The sequence below is a fragment of the Eubalaena glacialis genome, chromosome 5 (assembly GCF_028564815.1).
Source record: "Eubalaena glacialis isolate mEubGla1 chromosome 5, mEubGla1.1.hap2.+ XY, whole genome shotgun sequence".
NCBI lineage: Eukaryota > Metazoa > Chordata > Mammalia > Artiodactyla > Balaenidae > Eubalaena > Eubalaena glacialis.
Genome location: NC_083720.1, coordinates 147,858,692 through 147,880,162, shown reverse-complemented (window position 1 = coordinate 147,880,162; position 21,471 = coordinate 147,858,692).

The following is a 21,471-nucleotide window of genomic DNA, read 5'->3' as shown; positions in this document are numbered from 1 at the left end:
AATTATGTTGTTTCAGTGAATTTCATGGCATTACCTTTAGCCATATTAACTTCTTCAGCAGACAAAAATATATATTGAAAGTAAAAACATAAAGTATGAGATAACTGTGCTTATTAGGGTTATTTAAAATTTTGAAGAAAATAACTGAGCGTTGGTGAAGTCTGAAAACCCCTGTGATCACTTGAATTAAATGTTCAGGATAACCAAAGGAAAGAAATTTAGAGAAGAAAGCAGAGGCAGTTCAGAAGCTCAGAACTGCAGCAGTCTTCTCCCAGAAACACAATAGAAATGTCCCCATTTTCCTCAACATTCACCCCGACACAGTCCTTGTACCCATCACACAGGCTCACTTCCTGATGACAATTCCACTGCCCTCGAGGCTTTACATCCACTACAGCACCAGTTATGCAGTGAGGGCACCAGGAATCAGCTGGAGAGGAAAGATGCCCTCACTCCGTGTGCCATGGCCGCCCTAGAGAAAACATCCTTCTGGTAACACACAAGGTCACCGGGTAGCATAGGTTGGGTAGAGCTGGTTGAAGCTGCGTGATCTGGGCAAGCCGCTCATTCAGTCCATGAGAACGGTCACGCTCTAACAAAACGTAACCATGAGCACCTTGAAGTGTACCTGACAGAAACTTTATTTACGGTGCTTAAGATATATGAACAAAGGTCTTTGATGCAGCTTTGTTTAAAATTGTAAAAAAAAAAAAAAAAAAAAGATGATACAAAGTACATTTTGATCAACATGGGAACAGATATTTCAATTGTGTTGTACACACACAGTGGAATACTATGCAGCCTTCAAAATCTATATATACTGACAGGGAATAATGCTCAAAATATACTAAGTAGGGAAAAAAAGTTCCAAAACAATGTGTTTAGCATCATACTAGTTTTTTAAACCACCTATGTATGAGTATTTGTATAATCATAGAATATTATCTAGCAGTTTACATTTCAAACTGTGAACAGCTTCTCATACTAGGTGCTGGTATGCAGGGATTTCACTTCTTATTTATAAACTTATGTATTATTTGAACTTCTGGGAACAAGTTAGATGTAATAGTATTAAACTCGATATCACTTATGTGTGGAACCTAAAAAATACAACAAACTAGTGAATAAAGTAAAAAGAAGCAGATTCACAGATATAGAGAACAAATTAGTGGCTACCAGTGGGGAGAGGGAAGAGGGGAGGGGCAATATACGGGTAGGAGAAAAAAAGGGTTATTATTGGATTATATGAAATCATTTGTGTGCAACTCGAAAATTGTAAAGCGCTATAGAATTTAAAGCATCCTTCATTCAATAAAAAGACCAAAAAAATAAAAGAAAACCCATGCAAAAAACAAAACAAACAAAAAAACAGTATTTTACTAGCATTACCAAAAGTAATGGTATTAAAAATAAAACCAAATGAAGCTTTAAATAATATCATAATAATATTCAGTTCTCTGTGTCATTATTAAATTCAAAGCATCACACATGCTGAGAAATCATTTGTATCCCAGTTCTGGAGAGTATTCAGTATCGTTTTATTCTTCAGAGTGAATGTAGCATTTTCTAAGTCCTTGATTCTTTACCAGTTAAAAATGAGGTAGTAATAAAAACTCCCTCCCTTTAGTCAGCAGTGTTGACCAGACAGCAGGGGCGACAAACGAGCCATTCTCCTGAAGCTGCAAGGAGATGCCTCCTGATTCAAGACACTGACTTCAGCATCCATTATTCTGTGTTTCCTGAATTTGGAACACTGATATTTATTGTGTAAAAATTAAAAGTTACATTGAATACATTTGTGACTGTTCTTTCATTTCAGTTGTTCAGAAGACTTGATGACCAGGTATTGTAATAAGACAAAGCACACACACACATGTGCACACACACACATTCTCCAATACTTATGCATCTAAATCGGTGTACCTTCCAGTAGTCGGTTGTGCAAAGAAGGGAGCTGAGACCAAGGGGATCCAGGGTGCAGACCTCACCGAGGTGCCAGGGGAGGCTGCAGCAAGGTGAGGCACTGTCTTGGCTAGTTGGACATCAGCCCCTACTAGCTGTTTTATGGCTATTCCTTTTCCCTTGGATAAAATCACTGTCTGATCTAAAATATTCCTCACATGCCAATTTAAAGACCTCTCAAACCTTAGAGGTTATGTAGCTATTCCTGTGATTCTACCAAAAATGTTTGGACTTCCTTTCCTGAAAAAAAATCAAGAATAGTTTTCAAGACACATATACACACAAAAATCACTTTACTTACTTTATAGTTGCATTTTTAAAATTTCAAATCTGTACTACCCAGCTTGATCACTGACTTCACTCCTCGTTCTCCCAGTTACTCTCACTGCTTCTGAAATTATGAATGAAAATTTGCTGACAATGAGTTTATGAAAGGTATTTTACTAGCTTTTATAGATGCTCCAAAATAACAGTTCCAAAGAAATGTTTAATAATGACTACGCTATTGTAATGCTTACTCTATAGCCTATTAGAGAACAACTTTGGAAAAAGTGTACTCAATTAGACTGCTAATGGAAATAGTGACAATTAAAGACAAGTCACAAGGCATCTTGTAAATAATTTGATCCACATGATAAGAAAGTATAATTAGTGTCTGTAGCTGGCCTTTGCAGGTGACTCTCTGTCACAATGTCTTCTAAGTCACCAAGTTGCATATGGACCCAGAAGGCTTCACTGGATCTAAAATAAAGCAGCTATTCCTGAAACGTTTGCAAAAGTTCTAGTTCCTTGAGATGCTCTAATACTCTAAGTGTTGTGATATCATATAAAATTTGGAAACACTGCATATTATATTCTTTTGGAGAGGTACAATGCATATAGGCATTTTTAAAGCTCTGAAAAGTACTCAATAAAGAAAAATTGTTACCTTTGTTTTACCAAGGTTTTTCATATTTATTTGGTAATGGATTCCTTAATTCAAGTAATGCCAATTAACTTCCCACAAAGCTAGGATTTTTGTATAACACACATTGGGAAACACTGGATCAAAATCTCCAATTTAAAAAATACAGGTTAAAATAGCTCTGTATAGGAACCTGAGTAAATGTTTGCCTTTTCATCTCATACATCCCTTATCCTTATTGGTTTCATGTCATTCATAAAAGGCATAATAATCATTCCTCTTATTGACTTTTTAAAGCCACTGATATGCTTAGAGGATACCTGAAATGATGTGGAGGGAAAGGTTTATGTTATGATCTGAAACTTATAGATTAAAAATAATTTCATTCCTGGCCTCTGGAGCCTGGGTTCTACTTAGTAAATTGCTCCCATAGATCAGAATACTGAAAGGAGAAAAAAAGTAACTTTACAGTGGAGGAACCTAGCAAACACTGCCTTGGCCAAGTGGTCAAGGTCAATATCACCAGGGATAAACCATGTTGATATCATGTACCCCTGGAATGATGTGATGAGGAGGGCACTTCATCTCTACGCCACTGTTCCCCAAAATTCGTAATTCCAGTCTAATAGTGAGAAAGAAAATCAGACAAACCCAAATTGAGAGACATTCTACAAAATGCCTGACAAATACTTGTCAAAACCGCCAAAGTCATCAAAAACAAGGGAAGACTGAGAAGCTGCCACAGACCAGAGAAGACCAAGGAGTCAGATGGCTAAATGTAATGTGGTGTCCTAGATGGCACCTGGGGACAGAGAAAAGAGTACTAGTGGGAAGACTAGTGAAATTCAAATGAAGTCTGGAGATTAATGAATAGTAATACACCAATGTGGGTTTCTTAGTTTTTACAAGTGGTTATGTAAGATGTTAAATAGGTAAACAGGGTGCACGATTGATGGGAACTCTCTGTACTTCTTTGCAACTTTCTTATAAATCTAAAATTATTCTAAATAAAATGTTTATTTAAAAGTAGTAATAATTGCATCTATAGTTTCTGAGTAAGTAAATCAGATCATATAGAAAGAGTATCCACAAGATATGAGCATGAGTCTAGATCCAGACTGCCTAACTATTTTTTTTAATTAAAATATAGTTGATTTACAATGTTGTAGTAGTTTCAGGTGTACACCAAATGGATTCAGTTATACATGCATATATATATTTTTTTCAGATTCTTTTCCCTTATAGGTTATTACAAAATATTGAGTATAGTCCCCTGTGCTATACAGTAGGTTCTTGTTGGTTATCTATTTTATATATAGTAGTTTGGATGGGTTAATCCCAAACTCTTAATTTATCCCTCCCCCATTCCCCTTTGGTAACCATAAGTTTGTTTTCTGTGTCTGTGGATCTATTTCTGTTTTGTATATAAGTTCATTTGTATCATTTTTTTTAGATTCCACACATAAGTGATATCATATGATATTTGTATTTCTCTGTCTGGCTTACTTCACTCATTATGATAATATCTAGGTCTATCCAGGTTTCTGCAAATGGCATTATTTCATTCTTTTTATGGCTGAGTAATATTCCATTGTATACATACCACATCTTTTTTATCCATTCATCTGTCAATGAACACTTAGGTTGCTTCCATGACCTGGCTATTGTAAATAGTGCTGCAATGAACATTGGGGTGCATGTGTCTTTTTGAATTACGGTTTTCTCTGGGTATATGCCCAGTAGTGGGATTGCAGGATCGTATGGTAGCTCTATTTTTAGTTTTTTAAGGAACCTCCATACTGTTCTCCATAGTGGCTGTATCAATTTACATTCCCACCAACAGTGTAGGGGGGGTTCCCTTTTCTCCACATCCTCTCCAGCATTTATTATTTATAGACATTTGATGATGGCCATTCTGACCAGTGTGAGATGATACCTAATTGTAGTTTTGATTTGCATTTCTCTAATAATTAGCAATGTTGAGCATCTTCTCATGTGCCTCTTGGCCATCTGTATGTCTTCTTTGGATAAATGTCTATTTAGATCTTCTGCCCATTTTTTAATTGGGTTGTTTGTTTTGTTGATATTGAGTTGTATGATCTGTTCATATATTTTGGAGATAATCCCTTCTCAGTAGCATCATTTGCAAATATTTTCTTCCATTCTGTAGGTTATCTTTTTGTTTTGTTTATGGTTTCCTTTGCTGTGCAAGATCTTTTAAGTTTACTTAGGTCCCATTTGTTTATTTTTGTTTTTATTTCCATTGTTTTAGGAGACAGATCCAAAAAGATACCATTGCATCAAAAAGAATAAAATACCTAGGAATAAACTTACCTAAGGAGGAAAAAAGACCTGTACTCTGAAAGCTATAAGATGCTCACAAGGGAAATCAAAGATGACGCAAACATATAGGAACATATACCACGTTCTTGGATTGGAAGAATCAATACTGTCAAAATGACTATACTACCTAAGGCAGTCTACAGATTCAGTGTAATTCCTATCAAATTACCAATGGCATATTTTCACGTAACTAGAACAAAAATATTTTAAATTTTTATGGGAATACAAAAGTCCCTGAATAACCAAAGCAAAACAGAAAGAAAAACAGAGAAAGAAAAATGGGCCTGGAGGAATCAGGCACCCTGACTTCAGACTATACTGCAAAGCTACAGTAATAAAAACAGTATGGTACTGGCACATAAACAGAAATATAGATCAATGGAACAGGAGAAAAAGCTCAGAAATAAACCCACGCACCTATGTTCAATTAATCTACAACAAAGGAGGCAAGAATATACAATGGAGTAAAGCCAGTCTCTTCAATAAGTGGCGCTGGGAAAACTGGACAGCTACCTGTAAAAGAATGAAATTGGAACACTCCCTAACACCATACACAAAAATAAACTCAAAATGGATTAAAGACCAGATACTATAAAACTCCTAGAGGAAAACATAGGCAGAACACTCTTTGACAGACTGCCTAATTTTAATCCCGGTTCTGTCACCTGTTAACTTCCTATGCAATGTCTAAATTTACTCATCTTTAAAAGTGAAAAATAGAAATTGTGTTATTTGTTGTGAGGTGGATGGACCTAGAGTCTGTCATACAGAGTGAAGTAAGTCAGAAAGAGAAAAACAAATACCATATGCTAACACATATATATGGAATCTAAAAAAAAAAAGGGTTCTGAAGAACCTAGGGGCAGGACAGGAATAAAGATGCAGACGTAGAGAATGGACTTGAGGACACAGGGAAGGGGAAGGGGAAGCTGGGACGAAGTGAGAGAGTGGCATGGACATATATACACTACCAAATGTGAAAGAGATAGCTAGTGGGAAGCAGCTGCATAGCACAGGGAGATCAGCTCAGTGCTTTGTGACCACCTAGAGGGGTGGGTTAGGGAGGGTGGGAGGGAGACACAAGAGGGAGGGAATATGGGGATATATGTATACGTATAGCTGATTCACTTTGTGATGCAGCAGAAACTAAACAATTTCTGTTAAGTAAAGCAATTATACTCCAATAAAGATGTTAAAAAAAAGTGAAAGAATATCATACCTAATTCAGAAAGTTACTAAAAGAATAAAATTGTTAATCATGCAAACTGTTTAAAACAGTCTTTGCCAGCTATTAAACACTCTATTAGCTACAACTGTTACGGTTATTACTCATTAACACGAGTTAAAATAGCATAAGAACTCTAGTTGACAGTGAATAAAATATAAGTGATGTATTGACAAACCAACTAATATAAATTCTACTACATTAGTAATAATAGTAAAGTGTATCAAAGGTGGAAAATGAAACCTCTGATTAATTAATTAGACCTTATTAAGGGTATTATACAGGGTTCTAGGTGTTAATCTTTTAATCATAGATTAGCAAACAGGTTTCTTGAGACAAAGACCATCAGAATATTAAAAACTGTGCTTATAAAGAGGCAGCTGGAAACCCTGAGAATGTTTAAACCTGGAAAATAGAAAACTCACCACGATAGGATGTCTGCTTTAAATGTGAGACATTCTCACATTCAAATAATTCAATATTTATGTTACAAATGTAAAATAAAACTTGGAGGGAAATTAAATAACTTGATCATACAACTGCTAGTACTTAGCAAGGAGGGGAAACACGGTTGATGCCACACACAAAGAACATAAAAATATTAACAGAACTTCCTCCTCAAGAATATAACACTTGATTATAATAAATTCACACTTTGAGTGTGTCTGTAATATGCATCTTTTACATCTATTTATTTATGTCACTCATTAATGTACTAAGGTGTCTTGAAGGAGACAGTATACAAAATGTGTTTAAGTGGTGACTTCTTAAAAACTGAATTTCTTAAGCTCTGCCTTTACTTAAAACAGAGCAATAAATGTTACATGCTTTAAAACCCTAAGGTATATTTTAAAGGAGGTAAGATTACATGAGGAAAAGAGATGTGAAAATGCTTTCACAATTCTTTTTCCACGTTATAACCTTATATTTTTTCTTAATGTTACACCCAGCATGGTGCCTTACTCTACTCGATGTTAAATAAATATGTTCCAAGAGGATTTGCAACATTAGATACCATCTGTAGCACATGGATGCAAATAACTTAAATTCCCCTCTAGAAATGGGAATACATCATATAATGATTAGAGATACAGGAAAGAGTAAACCTAGAGTTCATCTGTATATATTATGCATAATTAAACCAGGAGGTCTTATTGAAGACTATCATTCTGCCTCTAAAATAGTCAGTTAATTTTGATAGTAGGTCCCCAATTATCTTATTCAGTTCAGCATCGCTTTCTCCCTCAAACCAGAATCCTTTCCATGAATTGAAGCCCATTCATTAGTGGTAGACACCTTTTAGTTTTAGAAATAACACCTGCCAACCCACCATCAAAGCAGAGTTTGTAGGTATTAGGTCCTCTGTACTGTGCAAAGGGAAGGAAGTAAGTGTTTTAACATGTTGAGAGAAAGGTAGCAATTAAAATAATAGAGCACTCATGGAGAACTGCTAAGAGGCACTGTGATCCTTACACCACAATGTTATCGTCCGAATAAGGAGAGGAAGAAGGAAAGGAAGGAGGGAGAGGCAGGAGGAAGAGCTAAGTTACTTGAAAAGGTAGAAAAGAGAGAATGGCTCCCTTTTTGTCATTTAGATAACCAAATTTTCCTAAATCTTACTCCAAAATACCTGAAATTTAAAAGTTTATCCAAACAAGGCATTAAAGGTCAAATAAAAGTTGAAAGTGAGGTTAAAGAGATAGAAGTAATTTGAATTTTACAAAGAATACAGACTCTAAAAGGAAGAAATGAAAGTCACATTGAAGAACGTTTAGAAAATGAATGAGGTGACAGAGGATCCCTAGGTGAGAGCAGACATCAGGACTCCCCTCAAGAGATGATCAATGGGGCAGAAACAACCTCTAGAAGTGAACAGTAATCCTGATCAAAAAGACAAATGTCTTACTGCATCTTCCTCTGCCTCCTTCCTGCCCCCACCTATATTCTGTGGAAATTCAGTTATGGGTTTCCAAACTCTCCTAACCTCAGACTTTATCCTGGAAATTCCACTCCACTCCCTGACTCCCTGGCCCTCGCTGAGACTGGCTTTGCCCAGAGGCTCAATATCTCCTGCAGCCCTTTCACGCAGACACTGCTCTTTTCCCAATTCCACAGAATCTGAAGGTGGAGTCACAACCTTATCCAAACCAGACTGCTGCTTCAAGTCCCCTCGTCCTTCATCCTCCCTCTCTCCTCATTCTCTTGTTTATTTGAAGCTTGGCCAGTGTTCCTGTTCCCTTGTCACCATTTTTCCTTGCTGTTTTCTGTTGAACTCCAGGTCACTACTGCATACGCATTTAAGACTTTGAAGTCCTTCCATTGTCCTGGATGACTGAATATTTGAGTAGATGACTTGCCCAACGACTGGCTTCTAAGTTCTTCAACAGATTTAAATGACCTCCTTCACCCCACATCAGCAAATTACCCCCAAAACCACATGGAGTTCGCTGTTGAAACCTGGAACCTGGAAAAAACCTTAGTTTTTTCTGTAGTCACAACCTCCACTCCTAACTCTCAATCAACTTCTTTCAACATCCATTTATGATAAAAACTCTCAAGAAAACAGGCATAGAGGGCATCATACTCAATGGTGAAAAGCTGAAAGCATTTCCTCTAAGATCAGGAACAAGACAAGAATACCCACTCTCACCACTTTCATTCAACATAGTTTTGGAAGTCCTAGCCACAACAATCAAAGAAGAAAAATAAATAAAAGGAATCTAAATTGGAAAGGAAAACTGTCACTGTTTACAGATAACATGGTACTATACATAGAAAATCCTAAAGACACCACCAGAAAACTACTAGAGTTCATCAATGAATTTGGTAAAGTTGCAGGATACAAAATTAATATACAGAAATCTGTTGCATTTCTATAAACTAACAATGAACTATCAGAAAGAGAAATTAAGGAAACAGTCCCATTTACCATAGCATCAAAAAGAGTAAAATACCTAGGAATAAACCTACATAAGGAGGCAAAATACCTGTACTCCAAAAACTATGACACTGATAAAAGAAACTGAGGATGACACAAACAGATGGAAAGAACTATCATGTTCTTGGCTTGGAAGAATCAATGTTGTCAAAATGACCATACTACCCAAGGCAATCTACAGATTCAATGCAATCCTTATCAAAATACCAATGCCATTTTTCACAGAACTAGAACAAATAATTCTAAAATTTGTATGGAAACACAAAAGACACTGAATAGCCAAAACAATCTTGAGAAAGAAGAATAGAGCTGGAGGAATCGCAACCCCTGACTTTAGACTATAGTACAAAGCTACAGTAATCAAAACAGTATGGCACAGAAACAGCCATATAGATCAATGGAACAGGATAGAGAGCCCAGAAATAAACTCATGCACTTATGGTCAGTTAATCTATGACAAAGGAGGCAAGAATATACAATGGAGAAAATATGGTCTCTTTGATAAGCGGTGCTGGGAAAACTGGACAGCTACACTTAAAAGAATGAAATTAGAACATTCTCCAACACCATATACAAAAATAAACTCAAAAAGGATTAAAGATCTAAAGATACTATAAGAGACCAGATACTATAAAACTATAACTAAAACTATAAAACTCCTAGAGAAAAACATAAGCAGAAGACTCTATAATATAAATCGGAGCAATATTTTTTGGATCCCTTTCCTAAAGTAAAGGAGTTAAAAGCAAAAATAAGCAAATGGGACCTAATTAAACTTCCTTTGCACAGCAAAGGAAGCCACTGACAAAACAACAAGACAACCTACTGAATGGGAAAAACTTTTTGAAAATGATATGATCAATAAGGGCTTAATATCCAACATAAATAAACAGCTCATACAACTCAACAGCAAAAAAACATACAACCAGATGAAAAAATGGGCAGAAGAACTGAATGGACATTTTTAGAAAGAGGAAATGCAGATGACCAACAGGCACTTGAGAAGATGCTCAACATCGCTAATCATTGGGGAAATGCAAATCAAAACCATAATGAGGTATCACCTCACACCAGAATGGCTATCATCAAAAAGTCCACAAATAACAAATGTTGGTGAGGATATGGAGAAAAGGGAACCCTCCTACACTGGTAGGAATGTAAATTGTGAAAAACAGTATGGAGATTTCTCAAAAACCTAAAAATAGAACTACAGTATAACCCAGCAATTCCACTCCTGGATATATAGCCAAAGACAACAAAAACACTAATTTGAAAAGATGCATGCACCCCAATGTTCATAGCACCATTATTTACAATTGCCAGGATATGGAAGCAATCTAAGTGTCTATCAACAGGTGAATGGATAAAGAAGAAGTGGTATGTGTGTGCGTGTGTGTGTGTATACACACACACACGCACACACACGTGCACACACATTGGAATACTACTCAGTCATAAAAAATAATGAAATTTTGCCATTTGCAGCAACATGGATGGACTTGGAGATCATTATGCTAAGTGAAATAAGTCAGAGAGCAAAATACAAATGCTGTATGATATCATTTATATGTGGAATCTAAAAAATACAACAAACTACTGAATATAACAAAAAAAAGAAAAAAGAAGCAGACTCACAGATATAAATCACAAACTAGTGGTTACCGGTGTGGGGGGAGGGGAAATATAGGGGTGGAAGGTACAAACTATTAGGTGTAAGATAGATTACAAGGATGTATTCTACAACATGGAGAATATAGCCGATAATTTTTAATTAATTTTTTATTGGAGTATAGATGATTTACAATGTTGTGTTAGTTTCTGCTATACAGCAAAGTGAGTCAGTTATACATATACATATATCCACTCTTTTTTAGATTCTATTCCATTATAGGTCAGTACAGAATATTTTTTTTAACATCTTTATTGGAGTATAATTGCTTTACATTGTTGTGTTATTTTCTGCTGTACAACAAAGTGAATCAGCTATATGTATATGTCTCCCCATATCTCCTCCCTCTTGCATCTCCCTCCCACCCTCCCTATCCCATCCCTCTAGGTGGTCACAAAGCACCAAACTGATCTCCCTGTGCTATGCAGCTGCTTCCCATTAGCTATCTATTTTACATTTAGTAGTGTATATATGTCAATGCTACTCTTTCACTTTGTCCCAGCTTACAGTTTCCCCTCCCTGTGTCCTCAAGTCCATTCTCTACCTCTGCATCTTTATTCCTGTCCTGCCCCTAGGTTCATCAGAACCCCCCCCTTTTTTTTTTAGATTCCGTATATATGTGTTAGCATACAGTATTTGTTTTTCTCTTTCTGACTTACTTCACTCTGTATGACAGATTCTAGGTCCATCCACCTCACTACAAATAACTCAATTTCGTTTCTATATATGGCTGAGTAATATTCCATCGTATATATGTGTCACATCTTCTTTATCCATTCATCTGTCAATGGACACTTAGGTTGCTTCCATGTCCTGGCTATTGTAAATAGAGCTGCAATGAACATTGTGGTACATGACTCTTTTTGAATTATGGTTCTCTCCAGGTATATGTCCAGTAGTGGGATTGCTGGGTCATATGGTAGTTTTATTTTTAGTTTTTCAAGGAACCTCCATACTGTTCTCCATAGTGGCTGTATAAACTTATATTCCCACCAACAGGACAAGAGGCTTCCCTTTTCTCCACACCCTCTCCAGCATTTATTGTTTGTAGATTTTTTGATGATGCCCATTCTGACCAGTGTGAGGTTATACCTCATTGTGGTTTTCATTTGCATTTCTCTAATGATTAGTGATGTAGAGCATCTTTTCATGTGCCTCTTGACCATCTGTATGTCTTCCTTGGTGAAATCTCTATTTAGGTCTTCCACCAATTTTTTAACTGGATTTTTTGTTTTTTTGATATTGAACTCCATGAGCTGTTTGTATATTTTGGAGATTAATCCTTTCTCTGTTGTTTCATTCACATATATTTTCTCCCATTCTGAGGGTTGTCTTTTCGTCTTGTTTATGGTTTCCTTTGCTGTGCAAAAGCTTTTAGGTTTCATGAGGTCCCATTTGTTTATTTTTGTTTTTATTTCCATTTCTCTAGGAGGTGGGTCAAAAAGGACTTGCTGTGATTTATGTCATAGAGTGTTTTACCTATGTTTTCCTCTAAGAGTTTTATAGTGTCTGACCTTACATTTAGGTCTTTAAGCTATTTTGAGTTTATTTTTGTGTATGGTGTTAGGAAGTGTTCTAATTTCATTCTTTTACATGTAGCTGTCCAGTTTTCCAAGCACCACTTATCAAAGAGGTTGTCTTTTCTCCATTGTATATTCTTGCCTCCTTTGTCAAAGATAATGTAACCATATGTGTATGAGTTTAACTCTGGGCTTTCTCTCCTGTTCTATTGATCTATATTTCTGTTTTTGTGCCAGTACCATACTGTCTTGATTTCTGTATCTTTGTAGTATAGTCTGAAATCTGGGAGCCTGATTCCTCCAGCTCCATTTTTCTTTCTCAAGATTGCTTTGTCTATTCGGGGTCTTTTGTGTTTCCATACAAATTGTGAAATTTTTTGTTCTAGTTCTATGAAAAATGTCATTGGTAGCTTGATAGGGATTGCATTGAATCTGCAGATTGCTTAGGTTAGTATATTCGTTTGCACAATGTTGACTATTCCAATCCAAGAACATGGTATATCTCTCCATCTGTTTGTATCGCCTTTAATTACTTTCATCAGTGTCTTATAGTTTTCTGCATACAGATCTTTTGTCTCCTTAGGAAGGTTTATTCCTAGGTATTTCATTCTTTTTGTTGCAATGGTAAATGGGATTGTACCCTTAATTTCTCTTTCAGATTTTTTGTCATTAGTGTATAGGAATGAAAGAGATTTCTGTGCATTAATTTTGTATCCTGCTACTTTACCAAATTCATTGATTAGTTCTAGTAGTTTTCTGGTAGCATCTTTAGGATTCTGTATGTATAGTATCATGTCATCTGCAAACAGTGAGTTTTTCTTCTTCTTTTCTGATTTGAATTCCTTTTATTTCTTTTTCTTCTCTGATTGCTGTGACCAAAACTTCCATAAGTATGTTGAATAATAGCAGTGAGAGTGGGTAACCTTGTCTTGTTCCTGATCTTAGAGGAAATGGTTTCAGTTTTTCACCAGTGAGAATGATGTTGGCTGTGGGTTTGTCATATACGGCCTTTATTATGTTGAGGAAAGTTCCCTCTATGCCTACTTTCTGCAGGGCTTTTATCATAAATGGGCGTTGAATTTTGTTGAAAGCTTGTTCTGCATCTACTGAGATTATCATATGGTTTTTATCCTTCAGTTTGTTAATATGGTGTTTCACATTGATTGATTTGCGTATATTGAAGAATCCTTGCATTCCTGGGATAAAGCCCACTTGATCATGGTGTATGATCCTTTTAATGTGCTGTTGGATTCTGTTTGCTAGTATTTTGTTGAGGATTTTTGCATCTTTGTTCATCAGTTATATTGGTCTGTAGTTTTCTTTTTATGTGACATCCTTGTCTGGTTTTGGTATCAGGGTGATGGTGACCTCGTAGAACGAGTTGGGGATTGTTCCTCCCTCTGCTATATTTTGGAAGAGTTTGAGAAGGATAGGTGTTAGCTCTTCTCTAAATGTTTGATAGAATTCACCTGTGAAGCCATCTGTTCCTGGGCTTTTGTTTGTTGGAAGATTTTTAATCTCAGTTTCAATTTCAGTGCTTGTGATTGGTATGTTCATATTATCTATTTCATTCTGATTCAGTCTTGGAAGGTTGTGCTTTTCTAAGAACTTGTTGATTTCTTCCAAGTTGTCCATTTTATTGGCATAGAGTTGCTTGTAGTAGTCTCTTATGATGCTTTGTATTTCTGTGGTGTCCTTTGTAACTCCTCCTTTTTTGGTTCTAATTTTATTTATTTGAGTTCTCTCCCTTTTTTTCCTGATGAGTCTGGCTAATGGTTTATGAATTTTGTTTATCTTCTCAAAGAACCAGCTTTTAGTTTTATTGATCTTTGTTATTGTTTCCTTCATTTCTTTTTCATTTAATTTTGATCTGATCTTTATGATTTCTTTCCTTCTGCTAACTTTGTTTTTTTTTTTTGTTCTTGTTGTTCTTCTTTCTCTAATTGCTTTACGTGCAAGGTTAGGTTGTTTATTTGAGATTTTTCTTGTTTCTTGAGGTAGCATTGTATTGCTATAAACTTCCCTCTTAGAACTGCTTTTGCTGCATCCCATAGATTTTGTGTCATCGTGTTTCCATTGTCATTTGTTTCTATGTATTTTCTGATTTCCTCTTTGATTTCTTCAGTGATCTCTTGGTTATTCAGTAGCATATTGTTTAGCCTCCATGTGTTTGTATTTTTTACAGTTTTTTTTCCTGTAATTGATATCGAGTCACATAGCGTTGTGGTCAGAAAAGATACCTGATATGATTTCAATTTTCTTAAATATACCAAGGCTTGATTTGTGACCCAAGATGTGATCTATCCTGGAGAATGTTCCATGCGCACTTGAGAAGAAAGTGTAGTCTGCCACTTTCAGGTGGAATGTTCTATAAATATCAATTAAGTCTATCTGGTCTAATGTGTCTTTTAAAGCTTCTGTTTCCTTATTAATTTTCATTTTGGATGATTTGTCCTTTGGTGAAAGTGGGATGTTAAAGTCTCCTACTATGATTGGGTTGCTGTCTATTTCCCCTTTAATGGCTGTTAACATTGGCCTTAAGTATTGAGGTTCTCCTATGTTGGGTGCATAAATATTTACAATTGTTATATCTTCTTCTTGGATTGATCTCTTGACCATTATGTAGTGTGCTCCCTTGTCTCTTGTAATAGTCTTTATTTTAAAGTCCATTTTGTCTGATATGAGAATTGTTACTCTAGCTTTCTTTTGATTTCCAGTTGCATGGAATATCTTTTTCCATCCCCTCACTTTCAGTCTGTATGTGTCCCTAGGTCTGAAGTGGGTCTCTTGTAGACAGCATATATATGGGTCTTGTTTTTGTATCCATTCAGCCAGTCTATGTCTTTTGGTTGGAGCACTTAATCCATTTACATTTAAGGTAATTATCGATATATATGTTCCTATTACCATTTTCTTAATTGTTTTGGGTTTGTCATTGTAGGTGTTTTCCTTCTCTTGTGTTTCCTGCCTAGAGAAGTTCCTTTAGGATTTGTTTTAAAGCTGGTTTGGTGGTGCTGAATTCTCTTAACTTTTGCTTGTCTGTTAAGTTTTTAATTTCTCTGTCAAATCTGAATGAGATCATTTCTGGTTAGAGTAATCTTGGTTGTAGGCTTTTCCGTTTCATCACTTTAAATATGTCCTGCCACTCCCTTCTAGCTTGTAGAGTTTCTGCTGAAGGATCAGCTTTTAACATTATGGTGTTTCCCTTGTAAGTTATTTGTTGCTTTTCCCTTGCTGCCTTTAATATTTTTTCTTTGTATTTAATTTTTGATAGTTTGATTAATATGTGGCTTTGCATGTTTCTCCTTGGATTTATCCTGTATGGGACTCTCTGCACTTCCTGGACTTGATTGACTATTTCCTTACCCTTATTGGGGCAGTTTTCAACTGTAATCTTTTCAAATATTTTCTGCGTTCCTTTCTTTTTCTCTTCTTCTTCTGGGACCCTTATAATTCGAATGTTGGTGCATTTAATGTTGTCCCAGAGGTCTCTGAGACTGTCCTCAGTTCTTTTCTTTCTTTTTTCTTTATTCTACTCTGTGGTAGTTATTTCCACTATTTTATCTTCCAGGTCACTTATCCATTCTTCTGCCTCAGTTATTCTGCTATTGAGTCCTTCTAGAACATTTTTAATTTCATTTATTGTGTTGTTCATTATTGTTTGTTTGCTCTTTAGTTCTTCTAGGTCCTTGTTACACGTTTCTTGTGTTTTCTCCATTCTATTTCCAAGATTTTGGCTCATCTTTACTATCATTACTCTGAATTCTTTTTCGTGTAGGCTGCCTATTTCCTCTTCATTTGTTTGGTCTGGTGGGTTTTTACCTTGCTCCTTCATCTGCTACATATTTCTCTGTTTTCTCATTTTGTTTAACTTAATGTGTTTGAGGTCTCCTTTTGCAGTCTGCAGGTTTGTACTTCCCGTTATTTTTGGTGTCTGCCCCCAGTGGGTGAGGTTGGTTCAGTGGCCTGTGTAGGCTTCCTGCTGGAGGGGACTGGTGATTGTGTTTTGGTGGGTTGGGCTGTATTTTGTCCTTCTGGTGGGCAGGGCTGCGTCTGGTGGTGTGTTTTGGAGTGTCTGTGAACTTAGTATGTCTTTAGGCAGCGTCTCTGCTAATGGGTGGGGTTGTGTTCCTGTCTTGCTAGTTGTTTGGCATGGGGCGTCCAGCAATGGAGCTTGCTGGACATTGGGTGGAGCTGGGTCTTAGTGTTGAGACAGAGATCTCTGGGAGAGCTCTCGCTGATTGATATTACTGGGAGGTTTCTGGTGGTCCAATGTCCTGGACTCGGCCCTCCCACCTCGGAGGCTCAGGACCGATACCCAGCTGGAGCACCAAGACCCGGACAGCCACACAGCTCAGAAGAAAAGGAAGAGAGAAGAAAAACAAAAACAAAAACAAAAAAATGAACAGACAGAACCCTAGGATAAATGGTAAAAACAAACTTATACAGACAAACTCACACAAAGAAGCATACACAAACACACTCACAAAGAGAGAAAGAGGAAAAACAAGTAATATACATATATATGTAAAATAAAGGAAGAGAGCAACCAAACCAATAAACAAATCCAGCAATGATAGTAAACACTAAATACTAAACTAAGATAAACATAAAACTAGAAAGAAATTAGACGCAGGAAGCAAACCCCAAGTCTACAGTTGCTCCCAAAGTCCAACGCCTCCATTTTGGGAACATTCGTCATCTATTCAGGTATTCTTCAGATGCAGAGTTTATCAAGTTGATTGTGGGGATTTAATCTGCTTCTCCTGAGGCTGCACAGAGAAATTTCCCTTTCTCTTCTTTTTTCTCACAGCTCCTGTGGTTCAACTTTGGTTTTGGCCCCGCCTCTGCATGTAGGCTGCCCTCAGGAGTCTGCTATCCACTCAGACAGGAAGGGGTGAAAGCAGTGGCTGATTAGGGCTCTCTTGCTCACTCAGGCTGGGGAGAGGGAGGTGTACGGTAGTCATAATTGGAATGCAGAATGAACCTGATGCAGCAGAGGCTGGCGTGATGTTACAACAGTCTGAGGTGCCCTGTGTGTTCTCCCAGAGAACTTGTCCCTGGATCACAGGACCCTGGCAGTGGCGGGCTGCACAGGCTCCCAGGGGAGTGTGGATAGTGACCTGCACATGCACACAGGATTCTCGGTGGCAGCGGCAGCAGCCTTAGCGTTTCATGTCTGTATCTGGGGTCCGAGATGATAGCTGTGGCTCATGCCTGTCTCTGGAGCTCGTTTAGGCAGTGTTCTGCCTTATGTGGGCACACGAAGCAGGAAGCCCCTCTCTTTGTGTACCTCAAAACAAAGGTCTCTTGCCTCTCCAGCAGGTCCATAGTTTTTCCCCGATTCCGTCCCGGCTAGCTGTGGTGCAGTAGCCCGCTTTAGGCTGTGTTCACACAGACAGCCCCAGTCCTCTCCCAGGGATCTGACCTCTGAAGCCCAAGCCTCAGCTCCCAGCCCCCACCCAGCCTAGCGGGTGAGCAGACAAGCCCCTCAGGCTGGTGAGTGTTGGTTGGAACTGATCCTCTGTTCAGAAATCTCTCTGCTTTGCCCTCTGCACCCCTGTTGCTGCGCTCTCCTCCATGGCTCCAAAGTTTCCCCCCAGCCAACCCCCCCATCTCCACCAGTGAAAGGGCTCCCTAGTGTGTAGAAACTTTTCCACCTTCACAGCTCCCTCCCAGAGGTGCAGGTCCCATCCCTATTCTTTTGTCTCTGTTTTTTCTTTTTTCTTTTGCCCTACCCAGGTACGTGGAGATTTTCTTGACTTTTGGGAAGTCAGAGGTCTTCTGCCAGCGTTCAGTAGGTGCTCTGTAGGAGCTGTTCCACATGTAGATGTATTTCTGATGTATTTAAGGGGAGGAAGGTGATCTCTCCGCTTACTCCTCTGCCATCTTGAAGGTGTCCTCAAGGTTGGACTCTGCTTAGAAATGAGCTTTAAAGGAATTCGTCTTCAAACCACAAGGTCACCCGATGATCCAGAACTCTGAATGTGTGGTAGCCCATTGTCAGAGTCTCATTACAGAGTATTGAATAGAGTTCCCTGTGCTATACAGTAGGTTCTTATTAGTTATCTATTATATATATATAGTAGTGTGTATATGTCAATCCCAATCTCCCAAATTTTCCCTCCCCCCCCCTTTCCACCTTGGTAACCGTAAGTTTGTTTTCTACATTTGTGACTCAATTTCTGTTTGGTAAGTAGGTTCATTCGTACCATTTTCTTAGATTCCACATATAAGTGATATCATATGATATTTGTCTTTCTCTGGCCTACTTCACTCAGTATGACAATCTCTACTTTCCTCCATGTCACTGCAAATGGCATTATTTCATTCTTTTTTATGGGTGAGTAATATTCCATTGTATATATGTACCACATCTTCTTTATCAATTCCTCCTAAATGTCAACGAACATTTAGGTTGCTTCCATATCTTGGCTATTGAATAGTGCTGCAATGAGCACTATTTACATTGGGGTGCATGTATCCTTTTGAATTATGGTTTTCTCCAGATATATGCCCAGGAATGCGATTGCTGGAAGCTTTTGCACAACAAAAGAAACCATCAACAAAATGAAAAGAAAACCCACAGAATGGGAGAAAATATTTGCAAATGAAGCCACTGACAAGGTATTAATCTCTAAAATATACAAACAGCTCATGCAGCTCAATATCAAAAAAACAAACAACCCAATCAAAAATGGGTGGAAGATCTAAATAGGCATTTCTCCAAAGAAGACATACAGATGGCCAAGAGGCACATGAAAAGATGCTCAGCATCACTAATTATTAGAGAAATGCAAATCAAAACTACAATGAGGTATCACCTCTCACTGGTCAAAATGGCCATCATCAAAAAGTCTACAAATAATACATGCTGGAGAGGGTGTGGAGAAAAGGGAATCCTCCTACACTGCTGGTGGGAATGTAAATTGGTACAGCCACTATGGAGAACAGTATGAAGATTCCTTAAAAAGCCAATGTTTTTTAATAACTGTAAATGGAGTGTAACATTTAAAGTTTGTATAAAAACTTTTAAATGTTTTAAAAATTAAAAAAAAAACTGAAAACAAAATCAACTTCTGCCTCAGTTCTTTAACCTTATCTTATTACTCTATAGTCTCTGATACTTTTTCTCCTTTCTGTCCTCACTCTAATCTGCTCTGCACGAAATTCTACAGCCTGTGATAAGATCCTGGTCACACAGGTGTGTTCATTTTGTAAGGATTCTTCCTGCTATCCTTCTATGGTACTTGCACCTTTCCATCTGCACTATAGATTTCAATAGAGTTTACTTTTAAATCCTTAGCCCACAATTTCAGCCACTTCCTTGCCAAATGCTCTTTCTCCATTGTTCTTCTGTCCTTTCCTTGTGTAAAGCCTCATCTCTATTTGAATCCAGCCCTCGCTCTCCCTGCACCTGTCACCAGGCTGTTCTGCACAGCTGGGAAAGAATCGCAAGGCAGCATAGAAAGTGCCACTGGAAGTCTGGGGTTCTTACCTTCTTGCCTCCGAATCTAAAGACACAGCATCTGCAGCCACCTTTTCCTCTTCCTTTAGTTACAATGGAAGAAATTCATTGTTTTACTAGGGTCAGTCTCTTCCCATGTGCTCAGATCCCATCCTTGCCTAGCTCCTTAGGGACCTCAGGACATTGCAGATTTCCTTTCTGCCCTCTGTCTTTGACCTCCCTCTTTCTCCTGTCTCCATCACATCAGCATTCAGCATTCAGGCATGCTCTTCTCTTCCTGCTTATTTTGCAAAAATCTCCCTTGTGTATGCTATACTCACTCAATTCATTCATTCCATAAATATTTATTAAGCAACTATGATGCACCAGACACCAGTGACCCAAACAGACAAAACCCCTATCCTCATGGAGCTTATATCCCAGTAAAGGCAGACAGATGGATACATGAATCAGCAAACCATCCTGTAGACTTCAGAGAATAGCATTATGGAGAAAAATAAAGTTGGAGCAGGAGAAGGCGAATGGTAGGAGGGAGCAGGGGTTTAAATGGGGTGCTCAAAGGGGGCCCCCAGAAATGAAGCAAAGTCCTGAAAGAGATGAGGAGTTTGCCTATAGAGACGGGGATGAGCATTCCAGGTGGAGGAAGCCCTCTTCCTCTGAGTCTCCTTTATGTGCTTCCTTCCGTGCTCATGATTTATCTGTTATCGAAATGATCAGAGTCTCAAATGTGCATTTCCAGCCCTGACTTCTTTGCTGACTTCAGACCACACTCCTACTGCCTTCTCAGCTTGGATGCCTTCTCCCTGTATTAGTCTCTCTTGATGTCATAGCAAATTTCCACAAACTGGGCGGCTTAAAACAACAGACATTTATTCTTTCTTACTTCTGGAAGGAGGACATCCAAAATCAAGGTTCAGCAGGGCTGCCCTATTATTCTTTGCCTCTTTTAGTTTCTGGTGACTCTGGGTGTTCCCTGGCTTGTGGTAGCCTCCTCACCCGGCCCCACCCCATTCTCCACCTCCTCACCTGGCCCCACCCCGGTCCCCGCCTCCTCACCCGGCCCCACCCCATTCTCCACCTCCTCACCCAGCCCCCACTCCTGTCCCCCCCTCCTCACCCGGCCCCACCCCATTCCCCGCCTCCTCACCCGGCCCCACCCCGGTCCCCGCCTCCTCACCCGGCCCCACCCCATTCCCCGCCTCCTCACCCGGCCCCGCCCCAGTCCCCGCCTCCTCACTCGGCCCCACCCCATTCCCCACCTCCTCACCCGGCCCTGCCCTGGTCCCCACCTCCTCACCCGGCCCCACCCTGGTCCCCGCCTCCTCACCCGGTCCCACCCCATTCCCCGCCTCCTCACCCGGCCCCACCCCCGTCCCCGCCTCCTCAGTCGGCCCCATCCTAGTCTCTGCCTCCTCACTCAGCCTGAGTTTAACCTCTGCCAT